The sequence below is a fragment of the Oncorhynchus masou genome, chromosome 5, assembly GCF_036934945.1.
Source record: "Oncorhynchus masou masou isolate Uvic2021 chromosome 5, UVic_Omas_1.1, whole genome shotgun sequence".
Taxonomy (NCBI): Eukaryota; Metazoa; Chordata; class Actinopteri; order Salmoniformes; family Salmonidae; genus Oncorhynchus; species Oncorhynchus masou.
The window spans coordinates 35,601,865-35,623,312 of record NC_088216.1 but is presented as its reverse complement, the minus strand read 5'-3'; positions in this window follow the sequence as shown (position 1 = coordinate 35,623,312).

The following is a 21,448-nucleotide window of genomic DNA, read 5'->3' as shown; positions in this document are numbered from 1 at the left end:
TCGAGCTTGATGACGAGCTTGGAGGGTACTATGGTGTTAAATGCCGAGCTGTAGTCGATGAACAGCATTCTCACATAGGTATTCCTCTTGTCCAGATGGGTTAGGGCAGTGTGCAGTGTGGTTGAGATTTCGTCGTCTGTGGACCTATTTGGGCGGTAAGCAAATTGGAGTGGGTCTAGGGTGTCAGGTAGGGTGGAGGTGATATGGACCTTGACTAGTCTCTCAAAGCACTTCATGATGACGGAAGTGACTGCTACGGGGCGGTAGTCGTTCAGCTCAGTTACCTTAGCTTTCTTGGGAACAGGAACAATGGTGGCCCTCTTGAAGCATGTGGGAACAGCAGACTGGTATAGGGATTGATTGAATATGTCCGTAAACACACCAGCCAGCTGGTCTGCGCATGCTCTGAGGGCGCGGCTGGGGATGCCGTCTGGGCCTGCGGCCTTGCGAGGGTTAACACGTTTAAATGTTTTTCTCACCTCGGCTGCAGTGAAGGAGAGACCGCATGTTTCCGTTGCAGGCCGTGTCAGTCGCACTGTATTGTCCTCAAAACGGGCAAAAAAGTTATTTAGTCTGCCTGGTAGCAAGACATCCTGGTCCGTGACTGAGCTGGATTTATTCTTATAGTCCGTGATTGACTGTAGACCCTGCCACATACCTCTTGTGTCTGAGCCGTTGAATTGAGATTCTACTTTGTCTCTATACTGACGCTTAGCTTGTTTGATAGCCTTACGGAGGGAATAGCTGCACTGTTTGTATTCAATGACCTCTAACATATATGTGTCATTTTATTTTACCTTTATTTAACGTGACAAGTCAGTGAAGAATAAATTCTTACAATGACAGCCTAGGAACAGTGGGCCTTGTTCTGTGGCCGAACAACAGCTGTTTACCTTGTCAGCTTGAGGATTTGATCTAGTAACCTTTCAGTTACTGGCCCAACACTCTAACCACTAGGCTACTTGCCGTCCCGATCTAGTGGTTGGATGAAAGTTTTGCCAAGGGTAAAGAGGCGCAGACATATAAAATGGCTAAGTGCCTCACCACCAATACCACTGGGACTATGTAAGTATACACCACTGGAAAACATCCTTGTCACTGTCCCACTCCTGGCTTTATGTGGACTCAAAGGGAAGTTCTAAGAAAAAAAACTCCCATCTTTCATGCTTTTTGAATATATTTTTTCGTAAATTGATTTGAATCCAAGATAGTGTCTCAGATTAGGGTTTCTATGCACACTTTACCCTTCATCTGAACTTTACTGTGACTCAGGATCTTTATCCTGTGGGACCTGTGCATAAAATGTAACTGGGGATGAAAGGAAGAACTGATAAAGATAATTAATTTCGGAGGCCCCTGATAAATAAGGTCCCTAATGATGTGCTTGTCATTATTTATGTGGAGTAGGGCATAGAAAAGCATTGGAAAAAGGTTAGGAAAAGGGACAGCTAAAATGCAGAGCAGGTTAGGGTAGTTAACGTGGCTGGTTAGGAGAATGAGGTTAAGGTTATATCACGAGAATTTTCAATCCCAATGATAATACCAATCAATCAGTAGCTTTGACCAATCCCCGAGGTTTGTAAGACCATGGGTTTAATAATAATTAGTCAAAGATTCAGCTTATGCAAAAGGTTAGTACAGTTTATTCAGGAGAACGTTCTGAAGTCCACAATACAAAGACATCCGTTTTATAGCGGAGCACATACTTCCACACAAACAGCAGATATCATATGCACATAGTGTATCACTACCCAGCCGACAAAGATTAGGGAAACCATGGGAAGCACTCCCTGTCCTCCCTCGAGATTAGGGGGACCTTGAGAAGTACTCCCTGCCCTCTCCCAAATCTCTCAGAGGCCCCTAGCAAGGTCGGCACCGAATTTTGCTCAGACAGTCTGTGTTTAAGATACTATAAAGATATATTGTACCGATATATGTGTTTAAGATACTATAACGATATGTTGTACAGATATATAATTTTACAGACTAAACCTAAACAAAACCATCAGATAATAATTGTATGATTCTAATCAATTTCATACAGTTATAAGGTTTCAGAGTGGAATTACTTCATAATTATCTTCCAACATGTAAATTACTTTAACAGGTTAAGAAAAGGGTTATGGTTACGCTAAAATGCTACAATTGTCAACAACCGACTCACCGATCAGCCACGCAAAGCAGTCTTGAGTGGCAACAAATCTGCCCAATAAGCTGATTCCCTTTCCATACACCCACTTCTGTTGACACGCCCTCTTTCAGACACACTCCATGTGTGCATGTCACATCTACTCCCACTCCCGACACCGCCGGTTTACTAACTACCAGTCCTGGCAACCCTCATTACGCACACCTGCGCCCAATCATGAGGCACACCTGGAATCCATCACTAACCTGATTACTCCCCCTTTATCGAGCACTCGCTAGCAGCACTCTTCAGGCAGTATTGGTTCTGTGTTCATGTCCAGATGCTTGTCTTTGTATCGTGTTGTTTATTATTATTAAACTCTGCACCTGACTCCCAGTGTCATCGTTACAATGCAGTTACCCATGACTCAGTGCTACAGCTAATCTCATGCTAATTTACACATTTTGCCATGAGGCTAAGACAAATTGTTGCTCTTTTAGAGCTCAGTGATTCTTCTAAATATTTATCTTAATATTAACAATGTTATAGACCAAAGTATGAGCTATCACACAATGTAAAGGATTATGATTCGTTTTAAAGTTCATAAAATGCAACTAACTGGATTAAAGGGTTTATTGGACTTGATTGTTAAATTCTAACATTAGATTATTCAAATATGTAATACAAATCTCCAAAATTATGTTTGTTTTGTTTAATACAACTATTTATTAAATGCTCCAAGACATATTTTTTTTAGCATTTTAGATTTTTTTCTAGATTTGGAACATAAAACAACATTTATAAAGTGAATATTATCCCGTAGGTCAAGCACAGCAAATACCTCAACAATTATTTGTATATTTTATCCCTTTTTTTCTCCACAATTATGCACACCTGGTATCCAATTGATAGTAGTTACAGTCATGTCTCATCAGTACAACTCCCATACGGACTCGGGCGAGGTGAAGGTCGAGAGCCGTGCATCCTCCGAAACACAACCCAACCAAGCCGCACTGCTTCTTGACACAATACCCATCCTACCCGGAAGCCAGCCACACCAATGTGTCGGAGGAAACACCGTACACCTGGCCACCTGGTAAGCGTGCACTGCACCCGGCTCGCCACAGGAGTTGCTAGTGTGCAATGAGACAAGGATATCCCTGCCGGCCAAATCCTCCCTAACAATGCTGGGCCAATTGTGCACCACCCCATGGGCCTCCCAGTCAACAAAAAAATTAAACCTGTTTTTGCTTCATCATTATGCAGTATTGTGTGTAGATTAATGGGGAGGGAAATGATTTAATCCATTTTAGAATAATGCTGTAACGTAACACAATGTGGAAAAAGTCAAGGGGTCTGAATACTTTCCTGAATGTACTGTATATATACAAAAGTATGTGTACACCCCTTCTAAGTGGCTTTCGACTTTCAACCTTTCCAACAAGTCAGTTCGTAAAATTTCTACCCTGCTAGAGCTGCCCCAGTCAACTGTAAATGCTGTTATTGTGAAGTGGAAATGTCTAGGAGAAACAACGGCTCAGCCGTGAATTCATAGTCCACACAAGCTCACAGAACATAGGCCACACAAGCTCACAGAACGGGACCGCCAAGTGCTGAAGTGTGTAGTGTAAAAATCGCTTCTCCTCAGTTGCAACACACTCTACCGAGTTCCAAACTGCCTCTGGAAGCAATGTCAGCTCAATAACTGTTCATTGGGAGCTTCATGAAATGGGTTTCCATGGCTGAGCAGCCGCACACAAGGCTAAAATCAGCATGTGCCATGCCAAATGTCGGCTGGAGTGGTGTAAAGCTGGGTTTGGTGGATGCCAGGAGAATGCTACCTACCCGAATGCATAGTGCTAACTGTAAAGTTTGTTGGAGTAGGAATAATAACCGGAGGCTTTTTTTCATGGTTTGGGCTAGGCCCCTCTCTTCCAGTGAAGGGAAATGTTAATGCTACAGCATACAATGACATACTAGACAATTCTGTGCTTCCAACTTTGTGGTAACAGTTTGGGAAAGGCTCTTTCCTTTTTCAGCATGACAAAACCCCCGTGCACAAAGCGAGGTCCATACAGAGATGGTTTGCTGAGATCGGTGTGGAAAAACTGACTCCCTTCACAGAACAGCGCAAACTGGCTCTAACCAGAATAGAAAGAGGAGTGGGAGGCCCCGGTGCACAACTGAGCAAGAGGACAAGTACTCTGTTTGATAAACAGACACCTCACAAGTCCTCAACTGGCTGATTCATTAAGTAGTACCCTCAAAATACCAGTCTCAACGTCAACAGTGAAGAGGTGACTCCGGTGTGTTAAGAAGCAGTCCGGCTTGGTTGGGTTGTGTTTCGGAGGACGCATGGCTCTCAACCTTTCCTGAGCCTGTACGGGAGTTGTAGCGACAAGAAATTGGAAACCACAAAATTGGGGAGAAAAAGGGGGTAAAAAAAAACACGTCTCTGTCTTGAATCCATCAATAGCCTGTGGAGACACACATATTGTACAGTATGAGGAAGAAATTATAGTCCTAAAAAATCTTTTCAGGTTCACCAGCGATGGCCGATGTGCCAGAAGCTTCTCTCTTTTTACTTTGTAAAACAATGCTGTTCGCTCAATTTTGAAGATGGTAGCCTACAACCAGATTAGTCTTCTCTTTTTAGCATGATCTGTGTTTTCCTGCAATTGTATTTGAAATATCGCAAAAGGCTTGTTTTGGCTGCCAGCAGTAATTCTATAATTTTGGCAAATTTACAGTATTTCAATTTATCAGGTGTGCTTGCGGCTCCTCCAGCACCCTTCCCGCGGCTATACGGTTATACAGTATTAAGTGCAACGCTGGATAGATGAGTTGCATGCTCATGTCTATCAGAGCAGGGAGAGAGGGCGATATCATAGAAAGTGAATTTCATTCTAGTTCTGAGAGAGACACAGGCCCTTCTCTCTCTCTCACCACAGCAATGGCCATGCGTTGGTCTATACAGGCTACAATGTTGAGCAAACCATAAACCCGGGCCAGCCCAACATAAGTCAATTCCTAAAATATCAGGCATTGTTTTCACATTACGTTTTTTAGGGGGCAGCCATGAGATTTACAGAGGAGTCCACTTGAATGAATTCTGATTGCTTTTATTATCATTTTTACATTTCAAACATTGAAAATAATGTTTCATGCTACGAAAGGTACCGGATCCTGGCAAATGGGTTCCAGAAATAAACAGTCCAAAACTGAGAGGTCAGGATCATTTTCTGAGTGAAAATGCAAGCCAGATCTTAATTTTTATTATTTTAGTTCACCTTTATTTAACCAGGTAGGCAAGTTGAGAACAAGTTCTCATTTACAACTGCGACCTGGCCAAGATAAAGCAAAGCAGTTCGACACATAACAACACAGAGTTACACTGAGTAAAACAAACATACAGTAGAAAAATAAGTCTATATACAATGTGAGCAAATGAGGTGAGATGAGGGAGGTAAAGGCAATAAATAGGCCATGGTGGCGAAGTAAATACAATATAGCAATTAAAACACTGGAATGGTAGATTTCACAGTTGATGAGTGTGCAAAGTATACTGGGGTGCAAATGAGCAAAATAAATAAATACAGTAGGGGAAGAGGTAGTTGTTTGGGCTATTTATAGATGGGCTATGTACAGGTACAGTGATCTATGAGCTGCTCTGACAGCTGGTGCTTAAAGCTAGTGAGGGAGATAAGTGTTTCCAGTTTCAGAGATTTTTGTAGTTTGTTCCAGTCATTGGCAGCAGAGAACTGGAATCTACCACTCAGATTGTTTTACAACATCACAGGAGGTTGGAGGCACCTTATCTGATTGGCCAGAGGTTGCAGTTGATTTAAAATGTATGTAGTTCTGTTCTTGTCTACTGATGTTCTGTATTATGTCATGTTTCATGTTTTGTGTGAACCCCAGGAAGAGTAACTGCTGCTTTTGCAACAGCTAATGGGGATCCTAATAAAATACCAAATTTGCTCTCTGGGCCTGCTGGGTCGGCAAAGTTTTACCTTCAGACACATTGTCAATGGTGTCGTTGGAAGTAGACCAAAGTGCAGCGTTGTGAGCGTACATTTTATTTTGTTTTGGAATGACGACAACAAAAGAAAAAACAAAATTAACAACCGTGAAGCTTACGAGGGCAAAGTGCCACGAACACAAGTCAACTACACACAAATGCAACAGGGAAAGAAGGCTTCCTAAGTATGATTCCCAATCAGAGACAATGATAGACAGCTGTCCCTGATTGAAAACCATACCCAGTCAAAACATAGAAGCACAAAAACCTAGAAAACAAAACCTAGAATGCCCACCCAAATCACACCATGACCAAACCAAAATAGAGACATAAAAAAGGCTCTCTCAGGTCAGGGTGTGACACACATGAAATGGTTCAAAATGGGAACACTTAGTCTTCCCGGTTCTAGGGCTGATGAATCAAGTGCACCTACCACTAACAGCGTGAAAAAAATGCTTCTATGTTGTATACCACAGTCGTCATATTAGGGATATCTAGGTGAAATGTCCAACATTTTCCTGAAAATTGGGACATGCTTACTCAGGGAAATCTATTTGAAATTACATTTCTCTTGAAGCCAGGACATGTTATTTTCACTTTTTTGTTTCCTTCGTTACAGGTTGTGAGAATCTATCGTCTGAGGCTGCAGAAATAGCCCTTGACTGTACCTGAAATGATACAAGACCACCTGTGAAGTGCAACCGGTGGAACAGAAGAAGAATTCGTCACTACCGACAGACTGTCAGAACATAACTTCTAATAGTTATCTATGTGGGATTGATATCAGTGTGGAAGAGCTGGTCTCTTTTAAAGGACTTGATGAATGGTTACCTTGCCAATAGGACAATAGAATATTATTGTCTTGTAGATAAAACACGTTTTTGTGAGTTTCCTCCTAAGACAGGATGTGGTAGGAATCGTAAGGGACATCATCATTACACCGGTTAATACTTATTTTTTATAACTTTGTTTTGAAATCTATTTCTTATTGTAACAGCAAGTACAATGTGCCCTTTGCGTTTCATAGAAATGCAAGGTGTTTAATGTGAATGATTTTATGCTTACTACTAATGTTTTTTATACTGTCTATTTCTTCATGTTTTTTATTGTTTTCTGAAAATACATTTTAAGTATATATTTTTTTTTAAATATCTAGGGGGACTGTAAGAATATGTCAAAGATAAATACACAAGAGACAGAGGACGAGAGGTCAAAAGGACAAGAAGTCAATACAGTAATAACGATTAAGGGAAATAGTGTTTTTTCTGTAATAGGGAATTATTGATCAATGGTTCAGAGACATGGGAGGAATATGTCTTCTGAAATAGGATACTTGTTATTTGTTCAACCACAGGCTAGCGCTAGTTTATAAAACTACATGCTGTCCCTTTGTTCTGGGGAGAGAACCACGGGAGAGCATCACTGGAGCGCATCACTGGAGCGCATCACTGAGGACAGGGGAGAATGGCCATCTACCTCCCGGTATGATTTGTCCTCTTTGAATAAACCAATTCTCCTCCCCCTTATTTGCTTTGGAGTTTGTGTTATTGAAGAATAACATAAATTACTAACACATTCACATTCACATAACACATTCAATATAACGGGGATCCTGTTTTCTGCTAACAATGAAGCCACGGCCTTGATCCGTGGCTTCAATGAGAGGGGGCAGTCGTTCTCCTCTGTTTGGAATCAGCCCATGTGAACATACTATGGCATAATACAGGCCATTTACCTTTAGAGTAATCTCAGTACCCGGAACAAAAGCACATGTGCACTCGGGTCAGCTACTGGATTTGATTCTGGGAGCAGAGATTTATACATTTTGGAAAAACAAGTAACAGACAAGTGCCCCCTTCTGAAAAGTTCACTGGATTTTACAATCCAGGCTGCATGTATTCTGCTATTTTATTAGGATTCCCATTAGCCTGGGGTCCACACAAAACATGAAACATAATACAGAACATTATTAGACAATGCCCTGTATGGAGGAACTATTTTGCAGTTTAGCAGTTAGCCCCTTGCAGCGAAGGATGCATGCAAGTCACTAACTTTGGTTGACTTTAGGGGATGAAGTAACGTGCTTGAGCTCTGTGTGCTTACTCAACCCTTAAAGGGATAGTTCACTCAAAATCTTTTTTGTATTTTGTTCATTAGTCGACCGTTAGAATGATTAGAATCCCCCCTCTACAAATTGATGTTTTTCTTTCTAAACCCCCAAATGGTGAGTCACATTGGAGGCAATGGTGGGAATGGAGCAACTACTGGTAGCTCCAATTATTAGATCAAACTGCTTTAGAGTCACAGGGGAGATGGGTCTGGGGCTCACTGCTTTTGAGTCTGACCAGCAGTGGTGAGAGAAGATAAAGAGTGAGAGTTCTGAGACAGGCTCAGTGCTTTTTGATACAGACCGTAGAAGGGATGGCAGTGCCAGACATAGGAAAGGATCAACAGTACGTTTCTAGTGTACGGGCAACACAGGTGGCTGTTGGAAGAGATAGTGCCAATGGAAAAGACTACTCTGATTAAGATGGGGAGGGGATAGTATTTTGATCGCAATATTGTGGAAATTAAAAGAAACACAAGGCACAGAGAGACTGTTTCTAGGAGGAGGAAAGCTTAGTACAGAAATAATGTTTTACGTAGCTGTAGGGTCAGCAGAGAAGTTCCCTCTAGAATTAGAGGAAAGTTTGATATTGACATCAATTATACATTAGAATGACAGGTTTGAAAAATGTTCTACATTTTTTTTGTCACAAGTTGTTCTATTAGGGTTTCGAGGAAACCATCATTACCAGCACATCAAGAAATGTTAATTGAGGATGTCAAATGGAAATTGCATAATTTGAGACATTTATGTCATTTGCATTTACTGTAAATACACAATGTACAAAACACACTAAATTGGTCATTCTTGAAATGCGGTGGCTTTTGGGCATGGCATTTGGGGAAAAAATGTGTACATTTTTCTAGATTTGACTTAAATGTACAATTATTTATATATTTTGGCTTGAATGTTAGCTGTATGATTCATTTCCATACAATGTATTATGTGTCTCATGGTGGTGAGGCATGACTTAAAAAGGTACATCTACTGAACTAAGGGAAAATTCTACCCAGTAAAGAATCATATTTGGACACACCCCAATATCTCTGACTCTTTAACAGTGGTGCTAAATCATGGCTGTATTTTGAGTCATCATTGAGTATACAGTTGTAATCACATAGAGGGGCTCAAAGATTACGACTCTCCTTTTTCATATTTGATTTAGGAGGGGACGTGGGGCTTCTCACTAGAGAACAGACTCCCATTATATTGCTCATTTCTCTTCATAATAGAGCTGTCAGTGGAATGTGTGGCAAAAGAACAAGCTCTCACACATTCAAATGTCCATGCATGCACGCCACAGGAGGCTGCTGAGGGGAGGACAGCTCATAATAATGGCTAGAATTGAGTAAATAGAATGGTATCAAACACATGGAAACCGTGTTTGATGTGTTCGATACCATTCCATTGATTCCAGTCCAGCCATTACTATGAGCCAGTCCTCCCCAATTAAGGTACCACCGGCCTTCTGTGATGCACACACGCACGCCCTCTATCTCTCTACCTTTCCCCATCTCCCCCTGCCTGCCTCTGTCAGAGTTAAACACCCACAGATTTGGGGGAAATTAAATTCTCTCCGCTTGAACCAATAACAGGGTCATTTATTATCATGACACTGCTCCTGTATGCAACAGAGACCAGATCATGATTCCGTATGTGTCATAGTATATAATATAGAAAAACCCTTGAATGAGTGGGTGTGTCCAAACATTTGACTGGTACTGTATATATGCATAAAATAAAATAAAAAACAGTCGTGACAAACACAAATAAAACATCACAAATCACCCAGATAGACAGTTACATTCCTCCACAAATAAGTCCCCAATCAATGCTTTAAATGGCCCGAATGCCACCAGAACACCAAGATGAAATGTATGTTGAATTTTGTTCCAGCAATATACGGTGCATTAAAACTAAAAGCAGATTCACCGAGCTCGGTGGAGACCCTAGGGAGCTCAAGAGTTAACCAAGCCTGTGAGCGGGTTAGCCAACTCAGGTGTCTAAACTTCAACAGCAAAGTTAGACTAGATGGAAGTGTATAAAGTAGGGCCTTGTAAACAAAAAGGGAGTAATGTAGAGATCTACTGGCCTTTCGTGAAGTGCACCTTTTGAGGCAGTGATGAGTATCAAGACTGTCACATGTAACAAAACGAAGGAAACTATGGTAGACGGCATCCAAAGGTTTAAGAGTAGTAGCAGCTGCACTTTAATAAATAATATCACCATAATCAAAAATTGATTAAAAAAAGGTTAACTGAATAATCTGCTTCCTACTGCTTAGAGAGAGCCATCTGTTTCTGTAGAAAAAGACAACTTTAAATCTGAGCTTCTTTTTGTCAAATCCATATCATTCCAAATGCCTCAGTATTTATATGCGGGAACACGTTCAGGGCGAGACTTGCTTCAGCATCCAGGGCCACACTTGCTTCAGTGTGTGAACCTGTGTGTCAATGAAGTGTTCCTGTCTCAAGGTCAAACCCTTAAGGCCTAGAAATCAATTGTACTCTATACAACTCAGGTAAGTGTCGCTCTGCTCATTCTCATGGTTATGCGAGTTAATTGCATTCAACAAGTTCTTTTTGTCGCCTTCTTCGAGATATTGCTTGGCAGTTCTTTGTATTGTGGAAGGTCAAATGTTTCCATGGTAACGTTTTCTTTTCCATGATAATGTTGTTCAGTCCCCTGAACGGTCACATGCAGAGAAAGGTGAGACGATTCTATTGTGAATAGCCTTTCCCTGCTTTCCCATCCTCTTTTCTCTGCAGGACCACATGTGAACACAACTATGGCAGGGCATTATTTTCCCAGAAAGGGAGGGAGAGGAATAATACACAGGGATTGTTGGATCTTTCTCGACAGCCTGCGTGATGTCGCCGCTGTGAAGGGCTAGTTGCTCATCCTAAATTACACAGTGGGGTTTGCTGTTCTCTTCCGTGTCTTCCCACTGCTTAACTGCCATCCTGTCCAAGGTTTGGGCCACTTCCATGCTGTTCGTCGCTGACTGTTATGGGAATCAATCATGTTATTGAATTTGGAGGATTAGTTAGTCTTTGAAATTATTCTTATATCATTTGAATATGCTTTATTAAATCTACAATGAATAACAGGGAGGAGTCTTAAAGTAACTGTCCAGTGTTTCCCGATTTCTATTAAATATGACCTATAATTACTTACGATATGAGTGAAATATGTTAAATAGCAGCTTTTCTGTGTTAGAATGGTGTGGGCGTACCCCAACAACAGAGTGGTGTGAGTGTATAGCGGTCATAAAAAATATAAGTAGACCACTGAATGGCCAGCTCATCCTCCTCAGGGAGATAACATCATGTTCTATGAGGAAATAGCAAGCATTTTTTGAGTTTAAGGTGGGGTTTTTTTTAAGTGTTTTTTTTTCTATACAATTTATGCTTTGGCCACGAAGATTAGTATAGGACGAGTCAACAAAGTTATTTGGATACGAGTAGAATCAAATATGAACTTTTAAAAGTACAATTTTTACTAGGTAGTTACTCTAAAGGGGAACTGCACCCGCTGATTTGGCCTTATTTTTTGACTTGCTCCTCAACAAATTCTAGTGGCCATGACAGAAGCCAAATGTGAGTTGCCTTGGGGGTGTGGTTTGATGTGGGCGTTTCTTGGGTGTGTCCTTGCTACCACCCAAGACACACCCATCTGCCAGAACCATGCCCAACAGGTCAGACTAAACCTACCTAAGTCTGGTCTCCCCATCAATGACAATTGGTGAGCAGGCAAAAGGTGAGACTGTAGGTAGGGTCTTTGTCAGCCTCCCATTGATGGGCATGGCAGCGTAGATCAGCTCCTGGCCCCAAAGATACTAGTCGGTCACACACACACACACAGATCTGTCACACCCAGAGCACTGATTACATTCTCAATGGGGGATATTATTAGCACGGTGGAAACAACCTGATTTCTGCATTTACATTTCTATTTCCCTTCAGATATCAGGATTTGTGAAGTGAAATAGAATGGTAAGCACAGAGATCAGGCTGGTTCCACCAGCCTAGGTTATGACAGTGAACTGGGACAAAACTCAAAACTGTTTTGAACTTTGATCTGGTCAAATGTCACCAACCTGATTCAAGTGTCCTCTCTGTTCCATTTATAGGAATGCTCACAGCGAGGGCATGTTTGCCTGATGCTGGGGGTCCCTTTGCTGGTCTTCTCTATGTTGCATGTTCAGCTGCAAACTGGACATCTCTCGAACAACTGCATCAGGCAGTTCATACACAATGTACTTCATCTTATGAAGTGGTGTTTACTGGGAGGGCCTGTGACCGGGTGAAACAATAGACAGCCAAGTGGCAAATTGCATTTTGTTATAAAATAATATTTCAAATAGTTTCATTGCAGGAAAGCACAGGCTGGAAAGCTGTAGGCTACCAAAATATTTGATCAACTTCCAAATATTGTTTTACAAAGTAAAATGAGAGAGCGAGAGAAGCAGAGAGGCTTTTGGCATGAGCTCATTTTGAACTCATTTTGGCATGAGGGCATTCTCACCAGCAAGTGAGCTGTGCATCATTGGGTGTTTCAATGAAAGCATTTTTAGGAAATAATTCCCTCATGTTGTAGAATACAATATGTCTCCACACACCTAGGCTATTGATGGATTCAAGACAAGCTCGTTGTCATTGATCTCAGATTCTCAGTTTGTCAGTGTCAAAGTAGCCTGTCATTTCGATCATTCTTGTAGTATTATGCTGCTTTCAAGACAACTGGAAACTCAGAAAAATTGTTGAATCATGACGTCAGTGATCTTCAGGTCGGAGCTCTAGAAAGAAGAGGCCAGAGTTCCCCACTTCGAATTCTGAGTTCTCCCCAGTCGAAAGCTGTCTTGAACACACTGAAGTCAGAGATTTCCCAGCTCCTAATGCCCAGTTGTTTTAAACGCGGCAGTCATGTAGAAATGCATGAAATGCATTCATAAAAAGGCCCAACATTTCCCCGACACTAGGCCACAAAAAAAAACAATCTCATGTGTGCAACCTCTGTAAGTGCCTCTACTCTACTGCTCTATGCCACTACGCAAATGTGATGGTATGCATTCAATGCTTGATTATAAAGGAGATTTTTTTTCTCATGCATTCCAGTACCTCAGAGCTCTCCACTCTCACTCTCACTTTTTATTTTCCCCGGCACCTCCCGAGTTACAAATTAAGCACCGTCTAAACCTAACCCAACTGCATTGCCCAACCCTAAAGACCGTTCAAAGTCAACTCTAATTGATCTCATCTTAAAAAATACACCAGAGAAATATGCTACTACTGGTACTTCGCCCAAGACATTAGTGACAATTTCCCAGTTGTTTGTGTTAGAGATGTGAGAATACAAAAATCTAAGCCTTATGTCATCATAAAGAGGAACTTAAAATAAAAATTTAAAAAAACTTCAGTGAAGAGGCTATTTTAGTTTTATTGACCTTGATTGCATTTCAGCCTATCACCTGAACCGGACTAAGCTTTGAGCCTTTTTGCAGATGTCTTCAATACTATTGTGGATAATCATGATCCCTTTAAAAAAATGTACCGGTTAAAGATAGATCGAATGCCTGGTACAGTCTGGAATTATTAAAAGTCATTCATAAAAGAGATGATGCTTGGGTCAAGGCCAGGAACACAGGCTTAGCCCCGGACTGGCAAGCTTTTAAGAAACTGAAGAATCATTGTGTAAGACAAATTAGAAAGGCAAAAGCTGATTATTATGCAACTGCTCTTTCAGATTGTAATGGGAACCAGGCTAAATTCTGGAAAACTATCAAATCCCTGAAGGGTTCTACTTCCTCCTCTCTGCCAAAACAAATTAATTCAGACACTGGTCTCATTACGGAAAAATATACCATCATTAATGCATTTAATCATCATTTTATTTCAGCGGGCTCTCTCATTTTAAGAACTTCTAAGCGTATGATATTAGGCTGGATGCTGATAGAGGAAACTTGCTGAATGATCAGATAAATGATAGTCAAAGCTTTTCTTTTAGGCTATTTACAGGAAAAAAAAGTCCTGGATGCTTTGCTAGCAATAGACAACCAAAGATCCACAGGGGTCGACCAATTGGATCCCGGTCTACTTAAGTGTGCAGCGCCCAGCATTGTTGTCTCAGTAACCCTCATTTTTTAAATTTGACATCGTTATTAGGAAATATTCCAAAAGTATGGAAATCATCTCTTGTGCTGCCACTCCATAAGGGCAGGGATAGTTGTGATCTTAATAATTATCGCCCCATTTCACGGCTTCCTTGTCTAGCGAAGATTCTTGAATGTACAACTTGGCTATTTTTTATCTGAGAAATGTATTTTGAATGTAAACCAATCAGGGTTTAGGCCTGGGCACAGCACTATTACAGCAACCACTTTCGTTTTGAATGATCTTGTCAAGACTTTAGACACTAAAATGAAATTTGCCGCTTTGCTTGTGGACCTGTCAAAAGCTTTTGATACTGTTGATCATGCTACTTTATTGAATAAGTTGACCTCGATAGGCCTGAGCTCTGACACCTGTTCATGGTTTCATGATTATCTTAGTGACAGAACTCTGTCCATTGTGGTTGATGGGGTTAAATCTGAATTTCTTGAAGTACATAAAGGTGTGCCACAGGGGTTGATTTTGGGATGCATTCTCTTCACTATTTACAATATACCATTGGTCAATCTGTTAAAAATTGTAAACCTCATCTATATGCGGATGATACTATTATGTAGGGATGAAACGGTTACCGGTTTCACAATAAAATTTCCGTCGATTAGTATTACCGTTTCAAATTCTAATTATCATTAAAACCGTTTTTGATTACCATGGTTTGAAAAAGTCACGGTAAATACTGTCCAGCATCAACCAAAGTTAGCACAAAGTTGTTTGTGTGAAAACATGGTGGAAGGCAGTGACAGCGCAAATCTGAAGTGTGGTCGTATTTTGGGTTTTTACAAGAGGGCTGAGGGACACTTAATCGAAGATGGTCACCCTGTCTGCAGAACATGCAAATAAATCAACAAAAAAACACTGCGAAAGGGGACAACACCTTGGGGCAGCAGGTAGCCTTGTGGTTAGAGTGTTGGACCTGTAACCGAAAGGTTTCTAGATTGAATCCACGAGCTGACAAGGTAAAGATCTGTTGTTCTGCCCCTGAACAAAGCAGTTAAAACCTCTATGGGTTAGTGGGCAGTATTTTTACATCTGGATGAAAATCATGCCCAAAGTAAACTGCCTGTTACTCAGGCCCAGAAGCTAGGATATACATATCATTGGTTTATTTGGATAGAAAACACTGTGAAGTTTCTAAAACTGTTTGAATGATGTCTGTGAGTATAACAGAACTCATATGACCTGAGAACAAATCCAACCAGGAAGTGGGAAATCTGAGGTTTGTAGTTTTTCAAGTCATTGACTATCAAATATACAGTGTCTATGGGGTCCTATTGCACTTCCTAAGGCTTCCACTAGACGTCAACAGTCTTTAGAACCTTGTTTGAGGCTTCTACTGTGAAGGGGGAGAGAATGAGAGCTGTATCAACCAGATGTCTGGCAGAGTGCCATGAGCTTAGTCTCGCGCGTGTCCATGAGAGTTAGCTGCGTTCTATTGCATTTCTAAAGACAAAGGAATTGTCCGGTTGAAACATTATTGAAGATATATGATAAAAAAACATCCTAAAGATTGCTTCTATACATAGTTTGACATGTTTCTACGAACTGTAATATAACTTTTTGGACTTTTAGCCTGGACTTGCCCGCGCCTCGTGAGTTTGTGAACTAAACGCGCAAACTAAAATAATGTATTTGGACATAAATGAGGGACTTTATCGAACAAAACAAACATTTATTGTGGAACTGGGATTCCTGGGAGTGCACACGACAACATGCTATGTAGTTTAGTCACCCAAACAACATATTTTGTTAATTTAAAATCTGCCAAATGTCGACTTGGTGTTTAAAGTGTTCCAACAGGAGAAACACTAGACTCCTATACAAGACTCCTGTATTTATGTAAATTGTTAATGGGGTCATTGCATATACTCAAATGCAACACAGAAGATAGACTGTGTGTGAGTGGATAATAATAATACTTATAATGTAACAACAATAATAATAATACATTTGCTATTCCCTTGTTTACAGAGTGGAAGTGCAGCAGACAAACCCGTGATGCTAATGGTCCCTCCTCATCTACAGTTGTGACACGATCAAGCATTTAAAAAGGCAGCATTTATGCACCCACATCAAAAAATGCTCAAGACCTCACTGCAGCCTTTTCATATTACATTGCAAAGGACATGATGTCATTTCACATTGTTGAGAGGCCTGGCTCTCTGAAGCTGATGAAGGTTGCTGTGCCTCACTACAAAGTGAGTGCTGCGAATTTGATTTGATTTGCTTACTTAAGGTTGTACTCATTTAAAACTGTAGTAGGGAAACTTTTACCTCTCATGGCCACATGGTGCCATCTTTAATGTTATTATTTTCATGTTTATGCACACAAAAAGTGCATAGTGCTGCTAATTTAATTTGTTGTTGTCGGTTTTCAATATAAAACTTGTTGAAATTATTTAAGTGTGTATCTACTTTTTGAACATTTTCAGCACATTTTAACAAAAGCGTGAATATACCGATAACCTGATAATTTGGTCACTATAATCGTGATATGAAATATTCATACCGTTTCATCTCTACTATTATGTATGCTGTTGCCCCGACTGTTGATCAGGCTGTGTAAAAACTACAGTCGGATTTTATAGCTATGCAGGAATCCCTTGCTGATTTAAAACTTGTGCTAAATACAGATAAAACTAAATGTTGTTTTCAAACTCTCGTAAGAATGTTTTAGATGAATTACATGTTCACTCATTCGATGGTTCTCCAATCGGTCAATCCTTATAGGGCCCTTGATCCTTTGAACGCATTAGGGGCGATGAAACAATGGAGCCCGTTTCAATGAAGTGAAGCAACGTGGGAAGAGGGGCGATTTGCACGTGGAGCTTGGCAAAAGGGGGTATGATTTGTTGACATAATTGTGATCCAAACCTTAATTTACTCATTGTGACACACAGGTTCCAAACTCTGACTTTATAACCAAAAATATTCTATTTACACATTGTAGTAAATTTTGACAAAAGAATAAATGTGTGACTCATATCGATGCCACAGGCAGTTTTCAAAGGAATTAGTTGCTTTTTAGGGGCAGTCACTCTTTAAGCATGGTCTGACTGTGTGAATGTGGTCACACAACCACAGATTATCGGGAAATAGACACAAATTACTTGTTCGAAATTTGGCACAGGCACACAAAATAACTTTTTTTTTCTTGTCCGTGGGGTAAGGGTTAAGATTAGGGTGTAAGTAGTTGCAAAGTAGCTTTTTTTTATCTAGCTAAATGGTATAGTCGTTGTGCGTTCTCAATGGACATTGTTAAACAGGGTGCTTTGTAAATTCGCTCTGGCTATTTTGTTTGGATTTCATGGCACTTGTCTGAATGTACCAGAGCGCAGAATATTGATGAATTTACGAGCGGTCAACGCCTGTTGAATATGGCCGGTGTCAGTAACGTTAGGGAAAATAATTTTATTTAAATTATTACCAGCAACACAGTTAGTCACCAACGCTTTTAATAACACTGACAAACCCTAATCAGCTCTGCTAGGTGAGTAGAATCGAGAGTGAGGATGTGTTTTGTGTCTGGAAGTAGCTAGCAAGCTAGCCAACTTTAGCCAGTTACACTTGGGTGCTTAACCCTGCTCCTTGTGTTGTGCACTTGAGTGAGGACCCAAAAGCGGTTTAACAAAAACAGAGTTCTTTAATGAGAACACAGGAAAGACATAGATCGTCTTCAGACGTTGATAATGGCAAAATAGACAACCCGCAGAGAGGGCGACAAATGAAACATAAAGTCCCTCTGATAAATAACAAGAGAGTCCCCTTCTCAGCAGCGGAGGAGAATAGCTGGGTTAGCGGCAACAGGCTGCAGGTCGCTCTGGGTAGGCGCGGGTCATAGAGGAACAGTGGTACCTGATCTCACGTAGCATCAGATGAACTGGACACAGTGCAAACGAAAGACAGTTAGTAGTGTCCAGGATGCACCTGCCAGGCAGATTCCGACAGGATAGGACAAGGATGAAGCAAACGAGACGATAGCTTGCTTCTGGCATGAGAAACTCAAACGAAAACCTGACACCGAAAGTAGCAGGAACAGAGAGAGAAATAGAGACCTAATCAGAGGGAAAAAAGGGAACAGGTGGGGAAAGGGTGAACGAGCTAGTTAGGGGAGATGAGGAACAGCTGGAGAAGGAGAGAAAGATAAGGTAACCTAATAAGACCAGCAGAGAGAGACAGAGTGAAGAGAAAGAACAGGAACAAGACATAATAAGACATGACACCTTGGCAGATTTTGGGGTTGAATAGTCCTTGTGGGAATCAAGGACAGTGGATTAGGTAACATATTACAATTGGCAGTATATATGGGCGAGAGCACGAATTAGGTTTACAAATAGTCAAACTGCATCACACCGCATTTAAATGTAATCGCTAAAGGGTGTAGATTTGAGTGTTCTGTGTTGATACAATATGTAGTGAATTTATTATTGACGAAGAAACACATGCCGAACATCGCCACATTAGTAAACAATTTGGTAGAGCATGATCACAAGGCATCATATGGGAAAGTACAACCAGCGAGGCAAGAGATAACATAGTAATTAAAGTGGCCTCCCTGTAAACAGAAGTTATGTTTGTTTTGACTATAATTTAAAAAAAATGTTCACCTGGTAGTTGTTGTTATTGTGTGCCAGATGTTAAGACTATAAACCATTATAATTGGGTTATTTGCGGGATTTATTTGTCATTTCAATAGCATTGGGTCTATGTTACTGACTGAAATCTGAGTTTCTGATTGTGATTCAACTGGTTCCATGTTTTTCTTAGCAACCAGTGTTTGTTTTAAGATGTAAACTGAACGTTTTAACAGCATGCTTAGTTCAAATCTAAAGGCTAACTTATTCAACATAAATTGCGAGGCAATTTCGAGGTAATACGTTTTTGTGGCCTAAATAGTCTGCTGGAATAATCTACTGAGAATGGAGTCGTATTTGAATCCTGATCTGTATATGCTTGTAAACAATCGTAAGTGTTTGTTTTATTACTTGTAGCCTAATCACAAGAGACATTTACCTAAATCTAATGAATTCTAATAATACAGGGTAGGCAATTGCGATAAAACTGTGACCATGATCATGATAAAACTAGGCTACAACAGCAATGGATCAAATTTGTGGGTAGTAAGAGGCTGTAGTATTGTGCCCACAAAAATGTTTTTTCCTTAAGAATTGGCTGATGTATTTTATACATTTGGCACATTACAGGTTAATCTTAAAATAGACCTTTAATAAGTGTGAAGCAGAAAGGGGATATCCAGCAGAGGGTGGTATTAAAAATATCATATTGTCGTATTGTTAGTGTAGACTACAATAAAAACCTTTCCTTCTAGTAAGGAGAGAAAAATCATGTTAGGATTATTTTCTTTACTAAACCTTACGATGTGTGACAGTGACAAAGACATTGATAAGGAGGGTGGATGTACACTTAATGAGTGTTGACAGTATGTGAATGGTAATATGTTAGTGTTTTTTATAGCACTCTAATGATGCAATATTTTAGTAATTTGAAAAGCTAAGGTTTCAATACAAGATAAACTGTTGTAACTGTTGAGTAGAGGGATTGAGCCTTGAGAATGTAAAATAGATTAGCTGCGGTTGAAAGCGAGCGGGCAGTGGGACGTTTGAAGTCGAGGTATGAAAAACTTTCTTTGACAGTTTCTGATTATTGTTGCTCGGTGTTGTAGTTTATTTAACACCAGTAAATTGGAGCCTGAAGGTAATGTCATTTAAAACAATAATCTATTACCATGATGTGGAACAGTGTCAAGTATTTAAAGTGAATGTTTTAGTATTGAACATTGAGCTGACGAGGCCAACTTTTTGTAGGTCCTAGATTTGTTTAAACAGGTTTTATGTTTTCACTAAATTAATACAACAGGTTAAACTGATGAGAATACCAGAACGGGGCTCTGGGTTTCTTTACTTTAGAAGGTGTCTATTCCACTTAATGGAACACTGTATTATCTGATGTGTTTGAGTAGGAATCTTTCTTCCAGGACTGATGGAAATCCACTACAGTATGTCGGTTATGGGAGCTCCCACATTAAATAATGCCTGGCAAATGTTGTTTGTTTTTACCCTACATTAGGATAAAAATAAAATAAATTGTAATAGTAATTTTATTGAAATTTCACAATTTTCACACCAACAAAGATAAAACAAAAAAGACAGAAATTAGACACAAAAGCTCAGTTAAAGTGAGTGTAATCCTGAGAAAGGTAAACAACCACCGTTCTAAGTAAATCCTTGCAGCAGAATAGCTGATAAATCAGGTTCTAGGTAATTGAAATAAGGTTCCCACACTTTGTAGAACTGATCAGTTTCAGACTGTAATGTACAGTTGATGTTGGAAGTTTACATACACCTCAGCCAAATACATTTAAACTCAGTTTTTCACAATTCCTGACATGTAATACTAGTGAAAATTCCCTGTCTTATGTCAGTTAGGATCACCACTTTATTTTAAGAATGTGAAATATCAGAATAATAGTAGAGCGAATGATTTATTTCTGTTTTTATTTATTTCATCCCATTCCCAGTGGGTCAGAAGTTTACATACACTCAATTAGTATTTGCCTTTAAATTGTCAAATGTTTGGGTAGCCTTAAATTGTCAAACGTTTGGGGAGCCTTCCACAAGCTAGCCACAATGGGTTGGGTGAATTTTGGCCCATTCCTCCTGACAGAGCTGGTGTAACTGAGTCAGGTTTGTAGGCCTCCTTGCTCACACACGCTTTTTCAGTTCTGCCCAAAAATGTTCTATAGAATTGAGGTCAGGGCTTTGTGATGGCCACTCCAATACCTTGACTTTGTGGTCCTTAAGCCATTTTGCCACAACTTTGGAAGTATGCTTGGAATTATTGTCCATTTGGAAGACCCATTTGCAACCAAGCTTTAACTTCCTGACTGATGTCTTGAGATATTGCTTCAATACATCCACATAATTTTCCACCCTCATGAAGCCATCTATTTTGTGAAGTGCACCAGTCCCTCCTGCAGCAAAGCACCCCCATAACATGATGCTGCC